This window comes from Haliotis rubra, unplaced genomic scaffold, assembly GCF_003918875.1.
Source record: "Haliotis rubra isolate DU_JTF1 unplaced genomic scaffold, ASM391887v1 Scf130, whole genome shotgun sequence".
Classification (NCBI taxonomy): Eukaryota; Metazoa; Mollusca; class Gastropoda; order Lepetellida; family Haliotidae; genus Haliotis; species Haliotis rubra.
The window spans coordinates 1,919,673-1,944,537 of NW_025765226.1; the positions used below are offsets into that span (position 1 = coordinate 1,919,673).

The following is a 24,865-nucleotide window of genomic DNA, read 5'->3' on the forward strand; positions in this document are numbered from 1 at the left end:
TATAAGCTGTGGAAGTATTGGGAGAATACCATTTGAGCCTGTCGTCTTTGAAACAGTATCTCATGGTGCACTGACAAGCGTTACAACACTATTAAATCTGAAATACCATATTGTGTAACATTCAATCTGAGTCTGTCGTTTTTGAAACAGTCGTCGTCTTTGAAACAGTCCTCATATACCGTATCTCATGGTGTACTGACCAGTGTTACAACACTATTAAATCTGAAATACCATATTGCATAACATTCAGTTTGAGTCTGTCATCTTTGAAACAGTATGTCATAGTGTACCGATCAGTGTTACAACGTTATTATTTCTGCAATGCCATATTGTATAACATACAATCTGACACTGCCTTCTTTGAAACAATATCTCATAGTGTACCGATCAGTGTTACAACACTTTTATTTCTGCAATGCCATATTGTATAACATTCAGTTTGAGTCTGTCGTCTTTGAATCAGTATCTCATAGTGTACCGACAGTGTTACAACACTTTTTATTTCAGCAATACCATATTGCATAACATTCAATTTGAGTCTGTCGTCTTTGAAACAGTATCTCATAGTGTACCGATCAGTGTTACAACACTATTATTTCTGCAATACCATGTTGCATAACATTCAATTTGAGTCTGTCGTCTTTGAAACAGTATCTCATGGTGTACTGACCAGTGTTACAACACTATTAAATCTGACATACCATATTGTATAACAACCCCAAAAAGTACTAGAATCTGTACTTTACTGAGAAAGTGTAATCCCAAATATAACATATGTTACATTTGACCACTTTCTACAAAATGGCATTGTGTATTTCATGTATAACATTCAATTTGAGTCTGTTGTCGTTGAAACAGTAATTTCTTTCAGCAAATACATACATGTACTAGTTTTTCCTAACCATCGGTGAATGTGCCGGCATTTATATTTGCTACGTTTCTACATAAATCGTAAAATATATGTCCCTCCTCTTTAACATCCAAATTCATCACCAACATAGATGCACTTCGCAGTTCTGAAATTCATTTTCCTATGATATAATCCACTCATATATCGTAAATTTCGCCACTAAATCATCTTTCATGGTGTTTTGGCGTAATTTTGTGTATGTTTTAATCTAAATATCGAATATTTACTGGCAAAATTGAAAAATGAAAATCCCGTAAAACTGTGGTCACGGGTATTTGTTGTTGTTGTTGTTGGTGGTGGTGGTTGTGTTGTTTGATAATGAGTGTGTAATGCTATGATTATGCATTGATACATATGCATGTATTGTAATACGTGGATGAATGTGCGTAAACATTCGCTAGGTCTAATCAAAACAGTGAACACACACACACACACACACACACACACACACACACACACACACACGTCTTTCCAGCGCTATATTAAAGTGGTAGATTCTCGTAACAAAACACAAAGTTATAAAACAAGGAAAGACGGACATTCTGTTTTGTTTCAGACCTAGACGGCAGTATCACCATACTCAACAATGAATACATATACACATATCTATGTATTGATACATAGTAATTATTCAACAAACCAGTTCTCCATCAGCTTACACACACACATATACACAGACATTTTTTATTAAAAGAGTATAGCACCATCTCACTGTATTTGCAAGTTATATTTGAGAGGCGCAGAGGGGTAGCCTAGGGACCAAAGCGTTCGCTCGAAACGCCGAAGACCTGGGTTCGATTTCCCACATGGGTACAATGTGTGAAGCCCATTTCTGGTGTCCCCGCCGTGATATTGCTGGAATATTGCTAAAAGCGGCGTAAAACATACTCCGTGAGTGAGCATATTTGGGAGAATATTTCTTTCTTGGTATGTTAGATTGAAATACTAGAGTGTACACGCTAGAATGAGAATATGTCAGGGTAGTCATTTGCTGTAACTACACACAGCTTTGTCTTCTGGTTTGAATTTTGTTATGGAGACATCCCCGCACCATTTTGTTAAAGACGACCACTCTATAGCTAGATGTGTTGAGGACTAAATTATACATATGCATGTAGAAACGCAAAAATCACAAACCTTCAATCTGCAAGTGCAAGACAGAAAGATTGCCAGTGACTTGCATGTACATACATATGGTCAGTCGAAGGAGTGAAATAGAGACGGTATTAGTTTGCACACATTGTACCCATATGTGATTTTTGTGTTTGTGTCATTACGATCATGTATACGTACAATTTGACTTCGTTTGTATACGTTTCCATCTGGTTTGTGTGTTTTCTTCTGATTTACCCAAGCCTGATTATGCAACAGTTAAAAACATCTGGACAACTAAATAATTCTTGTAAAGATTTCACATAATTGAGAACGGGATCTTTGTCTAGACTGTCAGATAATGTAGAATGTTGCTGCAGAGTCTGTTTGTCTCACGGAATACCCGGGTTTGACTCCATACATATGAATACAACATGAGAAGAAGAGTTATGTAAACATTGTGAATCGGCATTGTGAAAGTCTTGTCTAAATTAAAGTTGGTTAAAATCTACAGACAGTCACGATAACAAGTTGGCTATAGTACATCATCACGTGTCATCCTGGAGGGATATGTCTTAAAAAGGCCTTTAAAAAAGTATGTTTGATGCAAACAATTGTATATGTTTATTATTAGTTTGATAGTTTTGGGGAAACCTTTGTTGGTGTGAATTTGCCATATATTCACTGAGAGATCTGTTTGGACAGACTTTTGACCTGGAAAATGTGTTAAGCAATATTGTGGCTCAGCATGGAGACATTGAACTGTTCTTAGTAATGAATAAATGGTATCTATAATTGATGATTCATCGGATTATCTCCCGTGTGAAGATGAATCTGAATGTGACATTGTGGCGGGTGCTTTAGAAGAAAGGATTCACGTATATATCAATGCAACTTTCTTGGTGGGACACTGAATGTGAAACATTAAACCTGAGATGTACACTCTTCTTGACATTTACACAACAACTGATAATAGTAAAGGGGTCTTCAAGCTTATCGCAAGGCCAAAAGCAGGTTTACAAATGCATGCCGTGTGAAAAGAAAACGACATGAAGAAAACAAAATGAATGATGTACGTGATAAAGTTAAGTCTGTCAAAGATATGTGGAAGAAAATATTACAATAGGTGAGTGGATCAAACATTTTCAGAGTTTACTTGTTAACAGTCAGCAATATATCGACGAAGACTTTGCAGGGTATGTTGAAAAAGATCTTGAAATTTTGGAGAATAATGAAGAATATGTTGATGAACTGGACCGTGCAATAGCTGAGTCAGGGATTTTAAAAGCGCTTCATGAGTTCAAAAATCAAAAGGCACATGGACCAGATGGTACTGTTATTAAAGAACTCTGTGTTCATTACATCATGCCTCATTTATTAGGTATATGCAATAAGGTTTTGGACTCTGGAAGTGATGGAATAACACATCCCCTACACAAAGATGGCGCCCCTGGAAATCCCAACAACTATAGACGAATTTGTTTACTAAATGTTTCAGGAAACTATTTACAAAGATACTAAATCGGAGGATTACAAATTGGGCGAAATTAAACAGCACACTACATAAGGAACAAGCAAGTTACAGAAGAGGATATTTAAGTACAGACAACATTTTCATCTTACAATCCATTGCACAGAAGTATCTTTCCTGAGAAACCCCAGGATGTATGCAGTGTTCATAGATTTATCTATGGTCTTCGACTCGGTGCATCATTTTCTTTTAATTATGTTCTTAAGAAGAATGGAATAACTATACAGACATTTAACACTCTCAAATCAATGTGCTCAAAGCGTAGATCATCCCTTTACACTTACAGAGGATTGAGTGAAAATGTCACTTGTTCTGTTGGAACAGTCAGTCAGTCAGAATGCAGAGGGATATTTGTCAGTAACATTTTGAAGAACTTAACAACATTACTATTCGCAGATGACATTGTTAATGCAGTTGACGCTGTGTACAGGTTACAAGAACAGATTAACCTTCCTAGTGAATTCTGCAGCAAGTTCGGAATTACAGTGAATAAAGATAAGACAAAGATTATATACTATCCCCAAAAAGAAACGCATATGCGTTTTGTATTTAAACAAATCTATTAATTACCTATTGTGTTCAAACAAACGTCAAAATATGTAGGATGGTGCACTTGCTTGTGCCACTGTCATTGGATCAAGAAGAATATCTTCTCAATTGCCTGATAACAGCTCTATTTTTACAGCCGACGCTAACGCCATATTAACAGCCTTAAAATATATTAATAGACACCCTAAATATAAACAATATATAATCTTTTCTGACTCTCTTTCACACCTTCAGGCTCTGAAAAATCTTTCTGCTATACATCCATTTTTAATATAAATTATTGAATTATATAATGGTCTTTCTACTGGCCAATATGACATCGTCTTTTGCTGGTTACCCAGCCACGTTGGCATTTCTGGGAACACAATGGCTGATCTTGCTGCTAAGGCAGCACTCAACAAATCTGTGACACCACTTCTTATTCCATACACTGATTACACAACTCTGATTAGATCGTACATCCGTGATCTGATGCAGAAGAAGTGGGACACCCAAGTAGGTATTAATAAATTACATGAAATAGAACCCTATGTTGGTTATGCCTACTTGGGTTGTCAGTCCAGATTTAAAGAGGTCATTATGAGAAGGTGTCGTATTGGCCATACTAGATATACCCATGAATATTTGCTTAAAGGCGAAGATCCTCCGTTTTGCATCCCTTGTGATGAAAGAATCACAGTCAAGCATGTCTTGCTTGACTACATTGAATATTCCATCACAAGGGATATCTATTTCAAATCCAAAGCTCTATGAAGGATCTATTTAATACTGTCAGTTCTCATGTTATTATTGCATTTTTAATAAAATTAGATTTGTTGAGTGATTTGTAAATAGATATATATTTTATTATTGGTAGTTTAGATTAGCAACTGAGATTGTTAGTGGCTGTATCCTCAAAGGGGGTTGAAGTATTGTAAAATTATTGTCCTCCTGAGAGGGTACGTAAGAATAAGTGTGTTTTTAATTTATGGCTAGATTTCTCTTCTGTCGCCAATGGCTGAAGGGATGGTGTAAATCCAACTAGGGTCCATGCAGGTAGCAAAAGTAATGTAAGTCCCCATGGTTCCTAGTATGGTGATCTACCTTCAGTTGTTGGCGATCTATAGCCCGTTTTTATATTGTATTGTCTTCGTAAGTAAAATAGTTTTACATGTTCATGCTAGTTTTAGACTCCATCTGTGATACTCTAGTTATTTTACCGTCCTTCGCTGACTGATTCTTTAGCAAGTTTAATTTATTATTTATATAAAACATTTCTCGTCACGATATGGCTGAAATATTGCCGATGTGACGTTAAATAATAACTCACTCACTCACTCACTCACTTTTTAAATTACATTATGGGTAATAAATAGAATAACCAACTCGGTACGAGTGATTACGGTAATTATGCCCTCGTTAAAATAATGTTCAGTGCCTCGCCAAGGCTCGGCAATGTGAACATTATAGGGCGAGGCACTGAAGATCATTTTAACGAGGGCATATTTACCGTAATCACTCGTACCGAGTTGGTTATTTTCTAAACAAACATATATATCAACATGTACAACTGCAATTTGGCTGGATGGCCTAATTCATGAATAAACAACATATTACAACATGAGAAGACCCGTATTTCTTTCTTCCATTGCAACAACACTATACTGGATCTTAAACCATACGTATAGTTAGATACAATCAGTACGGAATAAGACCTAATATACCTGCTAAACAGAGAAGACATATTATACTAGTTCTGCCGTGTTATGTTCATCTGTAGAGGTACAAAGGGACATTTCTGGCCCCATCTCAACTTCAACGTCAACGTCGGCTTGAGGAAAGAAGTGATCCAACATGGCGGCTGTCAAGCAATCCCCAACGATGTTTACGACTGTGCGTACCCGGCCCCTGTAGAGTATATGATGCTTGAAATTAGGTACATGTCAGTGGTAGATGCTGTTTTTCTTTATTGAAAATGTGTTTCTGAAGAATGCGTTAGGGTTCATGACGATTCTTCAATCTGAAGTATTTTTAACATTATTTTAAGATATTATGAACTCTAGAGACTCTCGTGCAGATGATACGGTTTACTTTGGGAAACGCCTCTTCAGGAGAGTTTTTTTCACAGAAGAAACCTGACATTTAGGTATTGTTCTTAACACAGCCAGGTTTTTATCGGTATTTTGTACTTCTTTATCCATCCTCTTTTGGCTATTTCTGAGAAAATCATCACCTTGTGAGTAAACATTCCTGAGATTTCCTTCCGTTATATTATTACCGAACATCTTGTTACCTTCTTTCATATGGATGCCTACACTCAATTTGTCTGTTTCAGTCACTGCTTGAATGACTCAAAACAACCATAATTTAAGTGACGATCAAAAGAAACCTTTCTTTCGTTTTACATCAGTCTAGTTTAAAAACTATACACGATAGATGCATGAGGTCAAATGTATGATATGCATGAGGTCAAATGTATGGAGAAGATCAAATGATGTCACGTGGCAGCTGTTGTGGAATTTTCATTAACCAGTGTTGTTCTCAAAAGCTAAAGGAAACAAAGGAAGGACTGTTTGCATCCCTTATCAACCGTGTTGAGTCATTAGATCCATAAACCAATCATTTAGAACGTATACAACAGGAGATGTCCTGGGCTGTATGATACGTACAAGAACCAATCCACCGCAAGCAGGATAGAGATGCTCTCAATTGGCAGACCGACAGAAGACAGGATGACCATCAATGTCACAATAGCAGCGTTTGGAATTCCTGCAGCACCCACACTTGTCAACACTGTACACAGACTGAAACAATCGCCGTTATACCCAGTTTTGTTGAGCTAGTGAATGGTATTTTTCGTATCTTGAGCATTTCACTAAATATGAATGTTAAAAAAATTACAACAAAGAAACCATATATTTCAAAACCTACATAGTGGCAACCCCATCTTTTATCAGTGACACACACTTATATTCTAGCTGTAGACCTCCTGTAAATAATGTGTAACCGGCAGACTAGTGAAAGAGTAACGAGCCAAAACATCGATATAGGATGAAACAGTGAATCCAATTAACCACCCGAGATAACCTAGAGGACAAAGTATGTAGGTTTATGGTAATACGGAATCCTCGAGAAATAACAAGAATTGTGACTATGATGATGCATTACTAAACATCTAAATGTATATTATTATTTTTTTACGGATGTAAAATGAAATTTGAAACAGAGTTGAAAATTATCAGTATAGATCCACCAAATATAATTTGAAATCAGGTGAAAAATGTCAAGTCTATTTAGAGCAAACATCACACACAAAATGATCACTATTTGCAAATTCTATTTCGAAAATTTACAGGATTTTCCTAACAAAGACCTCCAAATGTACAGCAAGAGCAAAACGCCGATTGATGCAGATTGATGAATCTTGAAGGTGCTTTGAACATTCAGTTTGAATCATTTGAACCAAGGGGAACAACTCTGTAGTTGTACATAAAACTGTTATCATATTCCATTTTAACTCCGAAATCAGAACTTAATTTGAAAAGGTATAGTTCAACAGTAAATGGTGAGTGAGTGAGTTTAGTTGTAGGCTGCACTCAACAATATTCCAGCTTTATGGCGGCGGTCTGTAAATAATCGAATCTGGACCAGACAATCCAGTGATCCACAGCATGAGCATCGATCTACCCAGTTGGTTTAGGATGTCATGTGTCAGTTAAGTCAGCGTGCCTGAAATCCACATCCCGTTAGTTGCCTCTTATGGGTTACCAAAGATCATTTCCCGGATCTTCAAGGGTCTCAACAGTAGATAATCCTTTACAGTTTGCATGGAGCGTAATTGGAAAGATTATGCTGTGTTTACACTAAACAAATCACAAAATGAATATATGCCATGTACATGGTCAAACAACAAATACTATATATATATATATGAAGCTAATATAACAATTCCTTTTCAAGCCATAGATATTTGTATGTTTCGCTGAGATGCTGTTTTACCTTAGAAGAATTATCTCAAAGAAATGCAGGGATATCGCATGCATCTGGGCGACGTAGATTGCTGATACCACATAAAAGATTGCTGTACCATCCATGTTGATCGTTGCACCAAGAGGTAGTACGAAGCGAGTGATGGCATTGTTCATCTTCAGGTTCTCTTCGCAGCATCGGATAGTTACTGGCAGTGTGGCAGAGCTGAATGGGAAACAAAATAAAGTTTACTGGTTTCTTGTTTAACGCCGCACTATTGCAATGTTCCAGTTATATGACAGCAGTCAGCACATAATTGAGTCTGGACCAGACAGTCCAGTGATTGACTACATGAGCATCGATCTACGATGACATGTATCAACCAGGTCAGCAAGCGTGACCACCTGATCCGGTTCGTCGCACCTTACGATAGTCATTATGGGTTGTTGAAGATAAATTCTAACCAGAATCTTCACGAGTGAAACAAGATAAGGACCATGGGATATACCAAAAGACAGATATGGTCAGAGGTCAGTATTCGGTGAAAAGTCTTCAGGAAATATATGTTATAATCATCACCTTGTAAACACAAAAATCAAAGTTCATGTTAATGCAGTTAAAATAAATGTTATGGCTTGTCATATGGAGTAAGACTCAGCCTTCTAAAACTACCTAATTATGATAGAAACGAACAACAATTATTCAAATACTTAAATTTGAAAGAAGGCCTAGTGAGAAGGGAGAGAACATATCTGAACTTGCTTCATTTGAGCTTTTGGATTAATAGGATAGGGTTGGTTCGAAGGGAAAATGACGAGGGACTGCGAGACAGGCTACATTAGCATAGCCTTGGTTATTTACCTGGAAGCAATTGCAAGAGCCGTGACGATCGCCTGTGTTACTCCTCTGATGATTCTGAACGGGTTCTTCTTAGTTAAAGCAAAATACAACAGAGGTAAGAGTATCAGAACATGGAGACTGGTGCCAGCAATGATGGTGGTTAAATAGATGGCAAGCTGTTGGGTCGTGCTTGTCAGATCCTCCACGGATAACACCTTCCCTATTATCAGAAACATTATCCCCACTGGTGAATACCTGCAACATATATGATAGAAATGACGTTGACATACACGCTCTACTCAAATTGCAGTTAAAGCAGGAACTCGGATGAATTGAGCTTGTTGGTTTCACTACCAACACTCAGTTAGTTATGAATGTATGTTTGGTTACAATCAAAACCTTTTTTCAGAAGAACTGATGATGAATTCATTTTTGAGCTTTATGCTGAAAATAAATCTTCATATTGGAAACTCTTAAGAAACATAGTTAAAAAGTCCGCTTCCGCTTTCTACATTCCCGCTCTAAAGAGAAATGGCAATGAAGAGGGTCCGTCAGCGTTTTCGGACTTGGAAAAGGCTAATATGTGAATATTTTGAATCTATATGCAATTTAGAAGAAGATGAGAATTTAGACCTGCCTCAGTTTGACAAACGCACTGACGCGTTTTTGGAAAAAAATAACTCTATCAGTAATGAAATATCCGATATTAAATGCTTGCCTATAAAGAAAGCAGCAGAATCAGTTATCAATTGCTTAAGAAAACGGTCAACTCTATTAGTCCTGTACTGTGTCTATTATTCAATATGTCCCTCAGTTGTTGTTATCACTTATTAGTTGTGGTGGAAAGTTGTTTGAGAGAGCAGTTTTTACACATGTTTATAACTATTTTTTAGACAATAAGTTATTAAATAAGTATCAATGTGGATTCCAAACTGGCCATTCAACTGCTCATCAACTAATTGAAATTTATAATCAAATTTGTATATCCCTTGACAACAAAGAAAACCATTGCATGGTATTTTGTGATATATCTAAAGGGTTTGATAGTGAGTGGGGCACAAAAGGCTTATGTTAAAATTAGAAATGTATGGTGTTAAAGGAAAGTTAATTAATTGGCTTAAAAGTTATGTAAGCAATCGTAATCTATCAGTGTTTGTTAATGGAGCTATATCCACGCCGAGAATGTTAAAAGCTGGAGTTCCACAAGGTTCAGTACTCGGTCCTATTTTGTTCATCGTTTACGTCAATGAAATAGCCGATATACTCTATTATTTAACCAGACTATTTGCTGATGATACGGCTCTTGGGGCTATTTCAAAAGATGAATACTTAATGGAAAAAATATGAATGATAATTTGACCTTATTGAGTAGTTGGGCAAAGGAATGGCTGAATAAATATAATCCTGACAAAACTGAAACTGTTATATTTTCTTTACAAGATAGTGGCCAACCTATTAAACAATATTTTGATGGAGTTAGTATAGCTTTTGTTGATTTTCACAAACATTTGGGATTAACTTTTTCTTCAAATGGCAGTTGGTCTTATCGGAAATATTGTGGAAAAAACCTCTAAAATGATCGGTGCCTTTAGAAAATTAAATATATGTTGAATAGGAAACGTTATCAAGAATTCAGACAGTGTTCATAAGGCCACATTTTGAATATGCGTGTGAGGTATGGGATGGGTGTCGGATTGAAGATTCGAACAAGTTGGAAAGACTACAGCTTGAGGCTGCTCGTATAGTAACTGGCCTCACCAAATACAAGCCGAGAGGAGTTCTTTATTACGAGACTGGATGGGAATTGGTATCAGAGAGAAGAAAGAAGCGTAAATGAAGCTTTTTTATAAGATTAAACATGATATCGCCCCGTCTTTTAAAAATGACTTGCTACCACCTGTTGTAGGAAAAAGAACTCATTATAACTTACGTAATGCTGAAAGTTATACTGTGCCCAATACAAGACTAAAATATTCAGCCTCTTCATTTATTCCGTCAACTATCAAAGCCTGGAACAATCTCCCAGTTAACTGTAAGAAACTGTGACTCTATTTCATCATTTAAAAGGAATATTACAACAATGCGTAATAGTGCCCCATCATACTTTTCATCTGGTATACGTAAGCTAAATATTTTACACACAAGGTTAAGATACAATGTAAGTACGCTCAACTATGATTTGTAAAGAATCAACGTTATAACCGATCATGTTCTTGTGCATGTCTTTGTGAAAATGTATATCATTATATCTTGGATTGTCCCCTTTATAGATTACATAGAGAAACTTTGTTAGCTAACATAGATGATATTTTACAAAACAAATATTTACTAGATATATGTCTTATTTTATAAGGCAATGCAGACCTCCCAACTGAAGAAGATATGAATGGCTTCAAACATGTCCATCATAACATCAATCAAACCATACGATTCCTCTGTTAATTCTGATCTGTTATATTCTCAAGATCTCTCATGTATATGTTTTCTGTTTCTCATGTAATTATAATTGTGGTAAATATTGGGAGAGGGCGTCATTAAACTGGATATAACTTGTGCCAAATCCTTTTCTTCAATGAATAAAATATGTTCTGATAAAATTAAAAACTAAACGTTATTATTAGCTTTTTTTAGAACGATTGTTCAATTTTGTAAACAATGGAAGAATATGGTATGTGTTTGTGTTTGTGTGTGTGTGTGTGTGTGTGTGAGAGAGAGGGGAGGAAGGCTACCGCGTACATGGGATATGATCAGGATGATAAATAACAATGACAGCAATTTGTATGAAGTTACAATAGTTTTGCTACCAAACACTTCAAGGTGTTGTAGACAAATTCACTTGCGTATCTTTCATACCCGACTGTGGACCATTATTAGGACACTCACCACATCACAAGCCATACCATTTGAATGGTTATATCGTTTAGAGTTACGAAGAACTGCAAGACGACCTTTCCCTTGTCTCCAAGTCGACCAAGGATAACTCCAAAAATGACGAAGTAGCTTAATATACCTGTAGGCAAAGTTGTAAAAGAATAATATGAAGAATAGGACCTACCTCCCTTTTTTCAGTAAGGAAACAATTGCAAGTTGAACATGTTTCATTCAATTATTTTTCCTTATTCCACAGGCATATAGTACATTTTGAAATAAAAGTCATACACTTACTTCAGTGTAATATTTTTTCTGAATAACATTACACAATACATAGACATGGATAGATTCTGCACTGTACTCTGGTTTGCTTAGCAACGTTGCAATTTCATTTCTATCTGGATGGACATACTTTTGTTTGATGTGACTATTTCTCAATGTTGTAAAACCTGATAAACAAGGGGAAAGTGGTATTCAACCACTACTGCATTTAAACTACACAACTGGGCCACAACAGCTGAAAATGACCAACTTAGTAATATCATACCTAACGCGTTCATCCCTGGCTTGTAGACGGACGTCGGTGTCCATGCTTCATCTTCTGTGGCATCTGTATCATTATTGCTTGAGTTTCTTCCATTGATATGTTCATTTTGGATGGCAGTTTGTGTGTCCAGCTTCACATACACGGTGCCACTCATTGCAAATGTTGCTTGTACTATGTTATCAGGGAAGATATTCCTTGAACAGAAAAATATATATTGGTATCACAATGTTCCACTTTATCAAATGTTACATTAGGGGTAAGTAATGGGCGTACTATTAGTGTTTTGGTTGTTGAATGGTTAACGTAATCAGCACATAAACCGCAAACATTTTACAGTAGAAACGTAGTGTCTAGTGTACAACACTGTCATTCGCTGGAAGATAACCCACTGATCTGAGCGCATTTATCAGTTACTAATTTAGAATTGGTCCTCGGCAATATTTGCATGTCGTGAGTTCGTTGAGTGTGAATCGTTACTCACAATATATTAATCACTGGACATCTGGCCCAGAATCGGCATTATTAGACAGCCGTCATATGGTTTGAATATTAAACTAATATACATGTATCTCAGCAATACGTTGTCATTATAGAAACAAACATATTTATTTTTCGAACACACATATACTCCAGAACTGTTGGACATGGAAGTAAAGACTATATCTCCAACAGAGCTAATATTAATAGCTCTCCGCCCCCGTGTGGACCCGGGGTCGAATAGGTCCACAGCACCCACGAATCGGGCAACCTGTTTGCCGTGGGATGCGCCCCTGTGTCGGTGGCATGGAGGACGGTAGTCTGGTGGTTGAGGCAATGGTTTCTTTGCACAACACACCGCTTTGACCTTTCTTCACCTAGACGGGTGGTAGAATGGGTCTGGTTCTATTAATCGGCTGGTCACACCATGCCCTGTGCTGCAACTATGTGTGATGCTCAAAATTGATCCAAAATGATATCTTGATTTTTTCTGGCTTGGTCAAATTGTTTAGAACTAATAATTCCAAATGGATAATTTCATGTATGTTTTTGCCTAGAGTCGTATGCCCAGAAGGCGGTGGCTCATGAGCCAGTCTGGTGGAAAAATGAATCTTTCTCTGCTTGAGTATATTATCCGAGTTTATTACCCATACGGGTGAGGAGATCCCGTGTAATATCTTTTTGATATTTGCACAGTGTGCAATTTAGTGATTCTCGACGTTGATTGGTTGATCGTATATTTGTACATTTTCATTAGATGCCGGAACTACTTTCACACACTACGTTCATTCATAAAGTTTCATCGATTCATTGATAAATTGACATTAAGTAATGTAATCACACATCCCGAGAAAAAAAGAAGAAATTATTAAGGTTAAAGAATATGAATATTCTTTTTATTAGACGTTATTATTTTGGAATAAAACTGCGTTATAAATAGTAGTCTTTTTAAATTATATAATCTTTAAAAAAACCACCAAACAATCGTTTGCATTGTTTGTAAACAAACATGGCCGCCGTTAGGCTAACCCCGATCAAGGTCACTTACCTAGTTAAAGTTGACGGTGACCAAATAGGAAGAGTGATAAGAATTTTACAGCCCTTGAATTCCCAAAACCTGTTTGTTGTTGAAACTGAATTCGGGGAAATAGAAACAGCAAGATAACGACTAAAGATGTTATCTGAAAGTGTAACAAGTAAGTCGGACACGGCGCCCATGCCATCGAACCAGAAAACAGCTCCTTTCTTACCGGAATCAGTGCTAAATGTTCTTCTTCAAGATGACTTTTTATATCCATGCATTCCTAATCAATCTGAGAGGTTGGTCCCAGTAGTCGATGCAGAGATTGACACATTTCATAGACTCGGATTCCGACTAGAGTTATCCTTCTTCGAACTGCTGTACTCTACTGAGACGAGAGTGTAACACGCCTTCCACAGAACAAAATGTTGTTTAATCTTCAAACTTGTTGAGTTTCTTGACAGAAAACTTTTTCTAGATGTATTCGTGGGATGGTTGTCTTTCAGATTTCCCAACTTTTAACCGTTGACTTTCCCAAAAATTGACAGGTTTTTGCCAGAGTGTGTTTCAACACTGCACCGTCACCCGTCACTAGAAAACACGTCAGTCGTGAATGAACGATGTTCCGTCGCACTGACTTGATCGAATAAATGTTTAGCTCTTCTTGTTTAGTTCAATGATATATTTAAAAGATCATTTTTATCATATTAACAACTGTTAATTAATTACTCCAGGCATAATAATTTTGGTTGTATTTTCAAACGATTTTATGATGTACTATTTCCATAGCGTAGTTATGTTATTACCGCTGGAGAAGGTAGGTTAAATACGCGCATGAATACGAATCAGCTGTTTAAGGTCACAAGTCCTGTCTCCGGGTGGTTTTTATTTCGTGGTTCTTCCTTTTAAATTACATTATGGGTAATAAATAGAATAACCAACGAGGTACGAGTGATTACGAGAAATATGCCCTCGTTAAAATAATGTTCAGTGCCTCGCCAAGGCTCGGCACTGTGAACATTATTTCAACTAAGGCATATTTCCCGTAATCACTCGTACCTCGTTGGTTATTCTCTAAATCCTTGATGCTGCAAGTTGGAGACCCGCTTGTTTTTAGCATTGTCCTTGTTATATTCCGTGGAGGGTGGGGAGCTCGGGTGATGAACAATATTACAGTAACCGTGGCTTACGAACCCTCCCTATAAAATCAAGCGTCCGCTTGATACTGATCCAACTGACAACGACCTCACACTGCCCAAATCAATCGATTACTGGCCACGTTTTCTTGTCACTGAGACCGAAGATAAGACACTGTTGAAGTTAAACAACTTTGCTGTATCTAAGGGTATCAAAAGCATTGCCGGCGATGTGAAGAACAATAAACGGTTAATTACTTACTGGTACCCTGTTGATTGGGTGCAGCAAAAGGCAACAATCAAACAACCTGCTGGAGAAACCTTTGTCGGCATTCCAGTCACCGTCACGGCCCTATAAACATTTAACACAAGCAAGGGAATCGTCAGAGACCGTGGTCTAGATATCGTCTATGAGATGTGAGAACAGTGTGTACTGTACGTTAAACGCTTTTTAACTCGTGAAAATAATGAAACCTTTCAAACCAACACCTATCTATTTTCCTTTACCTAATGATCCCTACTGACTTAAGGCAAGCTGCTGTAACCTCAATGTTGACACGTACATTCCGAATCCTCTTAGGTGCTTCAGGTGCCAAAAGTTCGGCCATGGCTTAAATTCTTGCACATTGTCTGTTGTGTGTGCTCACTCTGGTGAAAAGACACACACACAACAATAGATTGTGATAGTCATGTCACAAAATGCACAAACTGCGCAACCCATGAAGGTCCGGGTTAGAATTGGCCTTCAGTAATCCATGCTTGTCGTAAGAGACGACTAACGGGATCGGGTGATCAGGCTCGCTGGCTTGGTTGACACATGTCATCAGTTCTGCTCGCATTATTTACAGACCGCAGCCATATAGCTGGAATATTGCTGAGTGTGGCGTAAAACTAAACACACTCACTCACAAACTGTGCAGGGGATCACCCATCTTACCCATCCAAAGACTGCCCTGTTTGGAAACAGCAAATGGCATTCAAAACTATTAAGTTCACGCAAAACATTAGTTTTGCAGATGCCCCCCCAAATTGTCCAAAGTTCAGAACATACAGAAAGCTATACTTCTATTACCAGAACAACATCAGAAGCAACCTCTAGGGTAACTAAAGTATCTGCAAGCTGTCCGACAAACTTGACATGGGTGAAAAAGTATTCTCCGAAGCCTTTCTTATCTGCTTCATCTACACAATTTCGACAAATTTAAGATTGTAAACGCTAAATCTCGGTGTACTTTCAAGCAATCTTGGCGTAACTTTGTATCTAAAATCAATTCGCGCACGCCGATATCAAAGGTATGGAACATTTCCAGAAAATGCAGGGTGAGGCCTCTAAATCTAGTATTCACCATCTGAAAGACGGAAACCAATTATTGACTAATAAACGGGATATTGCTAATAAGCTTGGTGAGATGTTGGCTAAACATTCTTTCATGTCTAATTATGTACCTGAATTCCAAAAGTATCTAAAGCATCAAGAAAAGAAATCTATTACTTTCAATTCAGATCATGGGGAAGATTACAACGAAACTTTTTCATTACATGAGCTTCATACTGCTGTTGACCAGGCTCACGATACTGCTTCAGGAGCTGATGGTATACACTATCACCTCCTGCAGCACTTACCAGAATCATTTTTAGAGACGTTATTTCATATTTTTGATGAAATTTTGACATCTGGAAAATTTCCTTTGTCGTGGTGTGATGCCTTGATTGTTCCTATCCCTAAACCAGTACGTGATCATTCGGGTCATTTTTCAACTATAGATCAGTTTCCCTGACTAGCTGCGTTTGCAGTCCATGGAATGCATGATACATAATCGTCTTGTTTGGTATTTGGAAAAAAATAGCATTTCAACAGATATAAAATGTGGTTTCCGTAAAAACAGAAGTACCATTGATCATTTAGTGAGTTTAGAATCTGTTGTTAAAAATGCCATAATTAATAAACAACATGCAGTGTCGATCGTTTTAGATCTAGAAAAAGCATGCACTACATGGTATTTTAACAGATTTACATGACTTTGGATTACGAGTCCGTTTGCCTTTTTTTAAATGACAGACAATTTCAAGTCCCCGTGAATTCGAACCTGTCTGATCATTACAATCAGGATCAGGATATCCGACAAGGCAGTATTTTGTCTGTCACATTGTTTATTATCACGATCAACAGTTTATCAAAGGTTTTACGATTCAATCGATGGATCACTTTTTGATGGTTTTAATATTTCTTGTCGGGGAAAAAAATATGAACACTGTTGAACGGCAACTGCAGTTGTGTTTAAATACAAAAAATTGTATTGTAAACTTTCAATTTTCTAAATCGAAAACGAATTGTATACATTTCTGCCGTAAATACAAACCGCACGAAGACCCTGAACTAACTTTAAATGGCACCCTATCAAAGTTGTAAAAGATTCCAAATTCTTGGGTCTTATTTTCGACTCCCTTTTGACGTTTTTGCCACATATTAAATCCCTTAAAATTAATGATGGCACTTGATCTGTTAAAAGTGGGGAGGAGATCAAACTACCCTTCCACACTTATATAAGGCTCTAATCCGGTCCAAACTTGATTACGGCTCCAATGTATATGGTGGAGCCTGCAACCATTAGATTCTGTCCATCACCAAGGTCTAAGACTTTGTCTTGGATCCTTTCGAACTTCACCTGTTGACAGTCTCTGCGTCGAGGCCATTGAGCCTTCTCTATAACATCGCCGTATCAAACTCTCCTTGCTGTATGTATATAAAACTGTTTTCCAATGAGTCCAACCCTGAATACAACTGTTGTTTTTACGAGGATCTACATAATAAATAATCTTCACTTATTCCACCTCTTGGGGCGGTGGGGTAGCCTAGTCGTTAAAGCGTTCGTTCGTCACGCCGCAGACTCGGGTTCGATTCCCCACATGGGCATAATGTGTGAAGCCCATTTCTGGTGTCCCCGCCGTGATATTCCTGGAATATAGCTAAAAAAGCGGCGTAAAACTAACTCACTCACTCACTATTCCGCCTCTTAGAATACGAATTAAACCTTTAAATTTCCTTTCTGCTGCTGGCATTGATCTAGAAAATAAAGCGTCTTCCCGTCTTCTTTCTTCTCCTCTTTGGCAATTATTGAGACATGTTGACCTGTTGACCTAACACTGACAAAATTAAAGATCCGCATATTAATTCTTATTTACAGATGGGACCAAGGACGGTGGTGAGGTTGCTTGTGCCACTGTCATTGGATCCAGAAAAATATCTGGTAGAATACCGGATAACAGCTCTTTTTTACAGCAGAAGCAAACGCCACATTAACGTCTCTTAAATATATAATAAACACACCTTAAGAATAAACAATATATAATTTTCCCAGACACTCTGTTTCGTGCCTGTGTCGTATTTAACATCTTTCTTGTAAACATCCATTCTTAACTGAAATCACTGAATTGTATAATGATCTTGCTACGACATCATCTTTTGTTGGTTACCAAGCCACTTTGTCATTTCTGGGAACACAATGGCCAATCTTGCTGCTAAGGGAGCAGTCAACAAATCTGTGACGCCACTTCTTATTACATACTCTGATTATAAAGCTTCTATCAGATCTTATATCCGTGATCTAATGCAAAAGAAGTGGGACACCTTAGTAAGTATAAATAAATTACCTGCAATTCCACCAACCATCGATTACGTTTACTTGGGTTGTCAACATTTGAAGAGGCCATTATACGACGCTGTCGTATTGGCCATTCAAGATATACCCTTCTCCCCCATGAATACCTCTTAAAAGGTGAGGATCCTCATTTTTGTATCCCTTGTGATGAAAGAATCACAGTCAAGCAGGAGATGCTTGACTGTGTTGATTTTTTGAATCACAAGGGATAAGTATTTTAATGTAAAAACGATGAAAGATCTTTTTAATAATGTACATGTTCATTTAATCATTGCGTATTTAAAAGCAAATTTTGATATGTAATTAGTATATGAATTTTGATTTGTGAGAATGATTAAATAACTTTGATTGCTAGTGGCTGTACCTTCGTGGGGGTGGGTGGGTGTAGTAGCGTACAATTGTTGTCCCCCGGAGAGGGTATGCAAGTCCCATTTCATTTAAAGTATTTTTCATTGTCCGTGATTTGTATATATGTTCGTATAATGTTTGGCTAATTTGTGCAAAGATCACCAACATCTGATGGGACGATGTAAATTCAGCTACGGTCCATGCAGGTAGCGAAAGTACTGTAAGTTCCCATGGTCCCAAGCATGGTGATCTACCTTTACCTGCTGGTGATATCCAGCCCGTTTCTATATTGTATTGCCTATATATGTATATTTGTCGAACTTTAAAAGTTACTTGCATGTTTTAATTCTCTAACAGTGATAATCCAGTTATTTTACTGTCCTTTCTTGACATTTGTTTTTTTATAATTTAATTGCATTTATTGTTACTTTATAACTTTTTAAGTCACAATATTGCTGAAATATTGTCGATGTGGCTAGAAATCCTAACTCACTCACTCACTCACTCAAATGTTTAGGACGGATGCCATCGATGTTGCAGGATACGCCCACCCTTTCGCGAAGACTTGGTATCATCACTATTTGATAGTGATTCCTAAACATATGCTTTGTCATCGTATCTCATGGTCCAGATGCGAATATTTGCAAACTGTGTCGTACATCTGTAAAACTTACGAATGTGGCGTCAAACAAACAGAATTGTAAATTGACCCGTTTCTATTTCTATAAAGATTACTCTATTAGTCCACTTCATGTATGTCTCGTTGGTGTAGAAACAACACTAGAAGTTAATATAACAACAATAGTAGTAGTAGTAGTAGTAGTAGTAGTAGTAGTAGTAGTAGTAGTAGTGGTGGTAGTAGTATTATGATGCCAACCTTACTAAATCCAGGAACACATCTCGAGCAGACTGCGATGGCGGATCGTCTACAGACTTGACTGTGATGACGTCATTGTTGATCACATGACCTGGCCTGATCGCGATGGCGAGGATGATGCCGACGAGGGTTGCAACCGAGGTGGTGAAGATGTAGTAGGCGATGGTGATCAGACCGATCTTACCTGCAGACTTTCCATTAAGGTTTGCTAGCCCTGTCAAAAGTAATGCTTAAAAGGTCGTCTGTTGTGATCAATAAAAAATTACCATATGGGGATTGTGATTGTAAGATTTCTCAATGGAAGCCTAAAAAACTATTATGTGGCTGTGTTGAAAAGGTCTCTATGATTTTCATCCATTAATTGTTTTTTGTCAGTTCAAGTCTCTGAACTGTAACTATGAATGGACTCATAACTGGAATCACAACTGAATTCAGAAAGTAAGAATGGATGTGACAATTCAAAACCTTCCTTTGGTATGTTGTTCTCAGTAGATAATCATTATCAATCATGACACACAATAAATGTCAGACATCATCAACTGTTCTGACCACATCAGGTGGGACAATGTAGAAATATTATCGAAAAACCCCAGACTGCACAAAAATACAATTTGCAAAAGCAGATCAAATCCGCTGACACAAACCCCTAATCAACAGAAACCAAGGATATCTCATCCTATCTGCCTACAATGAACTCATAAAACAGATAAAGAGACTACAGCGATCACGTCAGTATTTTGTTCCGCCTCACGAACAGTTGTTACTGCATTATTTACCAATATCCATATTTGTCGTTAATCATTTTCATGCATACCACAATGACGTTTTTGTTAATCCCTGTTAGTCTATAAGTCTCTTGCTTGACAGCAGTATACATGTATAGACTTTTTCCATAAAGTATCCTACTTTTCTTTTTACTACTTTTTTTTTTTATGCCAGTCAAACAGATGATCCATATATAACATCATTTTCACCGCCTTTTTGTCCTTCACCCAATGAAATCAGCAAACATGGTTAATCTCAGGCGTTGGTGAATTATATTTACTGGTTAACAGAACGGTTATATTGGGAACTCATATCCCTTTTTTAATGAACAAGATGCCATTCTATGTACAGTGACACAAACTACCAGAAATTGATAGGCGGGAAAGTGAGCGAGTATGGTTTTACTCCGCTTTTAGCAGTATTCCAGCAATATCACGTCGGAGACACCAGAAATGGGCTTCACGCATTGTACCCATGTGGGGAATCGAACCCGGGTCATAAGTATGACGATAGGACGCTTTGACCATCAGGTTACCCCACCGCCCAGGTGGACGACGTGGATGTGGCGGAGAAGTAAAAAACAAAAGAAATATTCTATTACCAGTAACAAGGCTTGTCACCATCAGGGGCAGAATCAGCATCTTCAACATTCTGAAAAATATCTCCCCAGGAAATGAGATAAGGCTGACCACATCAGGAGAAGGGTTTAGAGGACGACACAGCAGTCCTATTGTAACACCCAGAGTAACTGAAGTGAGGTTTGCTATCAGCAATACATTCCTTCGAAGACATGCCAGTACCTAGAACATATGACTTCAATTAATTCAATTGCAACGTGTTTAGTTACAATTAAAACTGTCCTTTGGGAACTCTTTGTGCAAATGTTTAGCAAAATAGGTTTGTTTTCATTTTCCCAGCGTATCTGTTAAATATTTTCAGTAATGCCAAACACATCAAAGTAAATGAACAAGAAAAGGGAATTTTATTAATATATTCCGTGTATTTCCTTCGAACGAATAATCGTTTGATAACAGAATTAGTAACTTAATAATTTCTACCTGTGTATATATACTGACTTAACTTAACATTCGGGAAAACAATTCGGAACCAAACAATTGAAAATAAACAATTTTATTTTAAAGATACATCTTCTCAGTGACATTACCAGTGAGGGTAACTACCTGTTGTGTCTCTTAATTTTTGCTATGAAGAAAGTGCGTATACAAACCTTGGACATGACTGTGTACGAGGTTGTGTTTGTCTCTCACCTGCAATCATTAATGGAATATTTTGTACACATCTGCAATATATATATATAGTCTGTATATTATTTTTGTTGAGAGTAGTTTTGTCCCTATTGATTAACGTATCTACCTGCTGAACATATTGTCTGCAAAGCCTAGGTACGGTTGCGTGGGCATTGCACATTTGATGTGGAGATGAGCTCTTTCAAACCAGTCGATGATATACGACGAGGCAGGATCGTGATATTTATCAACACAATTACAATTTTTACGTGTATCAGTATTTACATTTGTAATCAGCTCTGGCGTGTCAATTATAGGCCAGAGTTTGACTCGAAGCTTGTGGCTTTCTGCGGTCGTACTGAATCCTGCGCTAACGGACTGTTTAATAACTTGCTCAAATAGCAACGAAAGTATCAGTGACACACAAAAACATGCACACATATGCACACACGTGATAACCATACCGTCATAGTATTCTGATTCTGTACGCAGCTAAGATAACTAGACCCAGATCACATTTTGAATGAAAGTATAATAGGTCTTTGAATGGCATTTAGAAATGATACACATAAGTATAGTACCCTGTATAACTGAACAATCACGCGTATATATTTTCAGTGAGGAGGTTTACTTCAGTATTAAAAACAAAACACCAAATCAAATACAGGGTCTGAAACACAAGCTACTGTCCATTTGGCCTACAACTCCGCCATATAAATTTTCCTTTGAAGTTCCTTTAAATTTAAGTTTTTCCTCTAAAAGACGCCACGCCATACTTAGGACCTCTGTGTTATAATGTCCTAAAATCCCCGTGGTGTGTTTGGGAGTCAATATGGTAATGGAATTTTTATTGCATACAGAGGTTTCATTTCAGTGAATTTGCATTTAACTAACATTCTCTGTGACAATAAATGTCCCGTACTGCTGTCGCTCTTCAATGTGCCTCGCCAATGGCCCTCAAGGACCAAAAACATTATGACTGCTCTGTACTCAAGCTAATCCATTTTTGCGTAAGTTTTTTAGGCTCAAAACTGGGGAGTCTACATATTCTCCGGAAAGTTCTTGGTGGGTTCGACTAGGCAGTGTTTCCTGGGAGAAGTCCTATTCACTGTCTGGGCTGCGTGTAGAGGAGCCAAGGGCCCTGAGCTGATGGTGCGCCTTAGCAGCCTGACTGTGCCAGGATCACTCGAGCCCACTCTGCTGCATACTATCTTTAATCTGTAAAATATAATAATAATATTGAACATCTTGTGGAAGATCAGGCCTACACCAATCTTGGGAATGCAAGTTCGAGACAAGCTCCAGAGTGCCCAAATTCAAGACAACTTCAGGCCGAGTATAAATCTCGCATAAAGAAAATCTGGAGCTCAGAGCTAACTGCTCGAAACAAGGTCCAAGCCACCAATTCTTTTGCTGTGCCAGTCCTTTCCTATTCCTTTGGAGTAATTGATTTGATAACAGAGCCCACCACCCTTGTTCCTCTCTTAACCGTTTATATATGCCAATCAATTTTGGAGGTCGGGGGTTGATTAATGTGGCGGCTCTTCATTATAGAATTATTTTGTGTACCTTTCCACATATATATTTATCGGATGATCCTCTGGTGATGCATGTCAAGAATCATGCTGAAAGCAAGGAATTCCACAGCTATTTTAAGCGTGCCGAGGTTGTTGGACAGAATCTGAAAATTGAGGTTGATTTTGTTGATGGCGATGTACTGCTGGACGGCACAGCGATGGGATTAAACCAGGTGAAGTTATTCACCAGGTCTGCTCAGAGTCGGTCATTTGTGGAGATTCTTTCTGAAAAACCATTGCATCGTGTGTACATGCAGTGTGCGGAACAGAATAGACATGCAACCGACTCCTTCACCTGGATGAAGTCGGCTGGTCTTAAATGTGAAACTGAGGGCTTCCTTTTCGCTGCTCTGCACCAGTCACTTCTCACTCTTAATCACCAAAATGTGATTCTTAAAGAAAATATCAATATGAAATGCCGACTGTGTAATGAATTTACAGAGACCGTCCAACACCTTGTCAATGGATGCCCTTCCTTGGCACAAACAGCATATATTAAGAGACATGATGTCATGGCTCCCTTCCATTCCCTTTATCCTATTTGTAGTCACTTCCACTTTTGCTGTACGAATAATCCGGTTGAGATCATTCCTAGCATTCCTGTAGATCTGTCGATGTACTTCAATGCCAGACTTTCGCCACTGTCGTTCAGCTATGCGACGTTTACGTTTCGCCTTCAGAACACATTTTATCATACCAGTAAGAGCTTTTTCGATCACTCACTTGCTTTGTAACGACTGGGGCATGTTTCTGAAGAACATTAGTCAGAGTTTCGTTGTAAAGTTGAACCAGTTCATTCACATCCTGGATTACATAAAAGTTAAGACTGAGCAATATCTTTTCTAAATACTTCAAATTCAGACATGTGTTTTCTTATTTGTTTTTGATGGTATTTTACCTTTTTGTAATCTTTTGCTTAGTTTCTACATTCAAATGTCAGGCTAGTGAATTATCTTGTGCGCTAGTAACTTTCAGGCATAACTAGCCGACTGGTTAGCAAGAATTGAAATCTGTTTCGCACACTGGTCCTTGAACAAACAATGGAGAGTAAAACAGTTCATGTCAAGCGATGGAAAGATCTTGTTTGTCTTCCACTAATCTGCTATTTTGAGTTGTCATACAATGTATGTGCAGCAGGGTCTTAACGTAGCAGCCCGTGAGATAGATAATTAACACCTGTCTCATTTTTATCAAAATGTCTGTCAGCATATGTATAACATTATCTCATCTCAGCTGAGCTGCGTATATACAGCATGTCATTTTGCATTCCCCCGCCATACAGGTATACGAGGGTCGGTCAAAATGTAGTCGGCCTAACTATATTCTCGATGTCCAATGTTTGAAGAGGTTCCATTTTAGTTTGTTTGAATCATTACCAAAACCGTATAAAAAAATTCACATATGTGGGTAATGTGATTAACGAGATATAAGTCATCACAACACATTCGGGTATAATATTTCTAGAAAAAA

General features: G+C 37.7%; 1 long non-coding RNA gene across 1 annotated transcript; it reads left to right on the forward strand.

The window, feature by feature from the left end:
* The first annotated feature begins 2,147 nt into the window (after positions 1–2,147).
* LOC124267299 lies at positions 2,148–24,864 on the forward strand. Its single transcript, XR_006896001.1, has 3 exons — positions 2,148–2,179; positions 4,667–4,671; positions 24,678–24,864. It is a non-coding gene; the product is annotated as an uncharacterized LOC124267299 (long non-coding RNA).
* The last annotated feature ends 1 nt before the right edge of the window (position 24,865 follows it).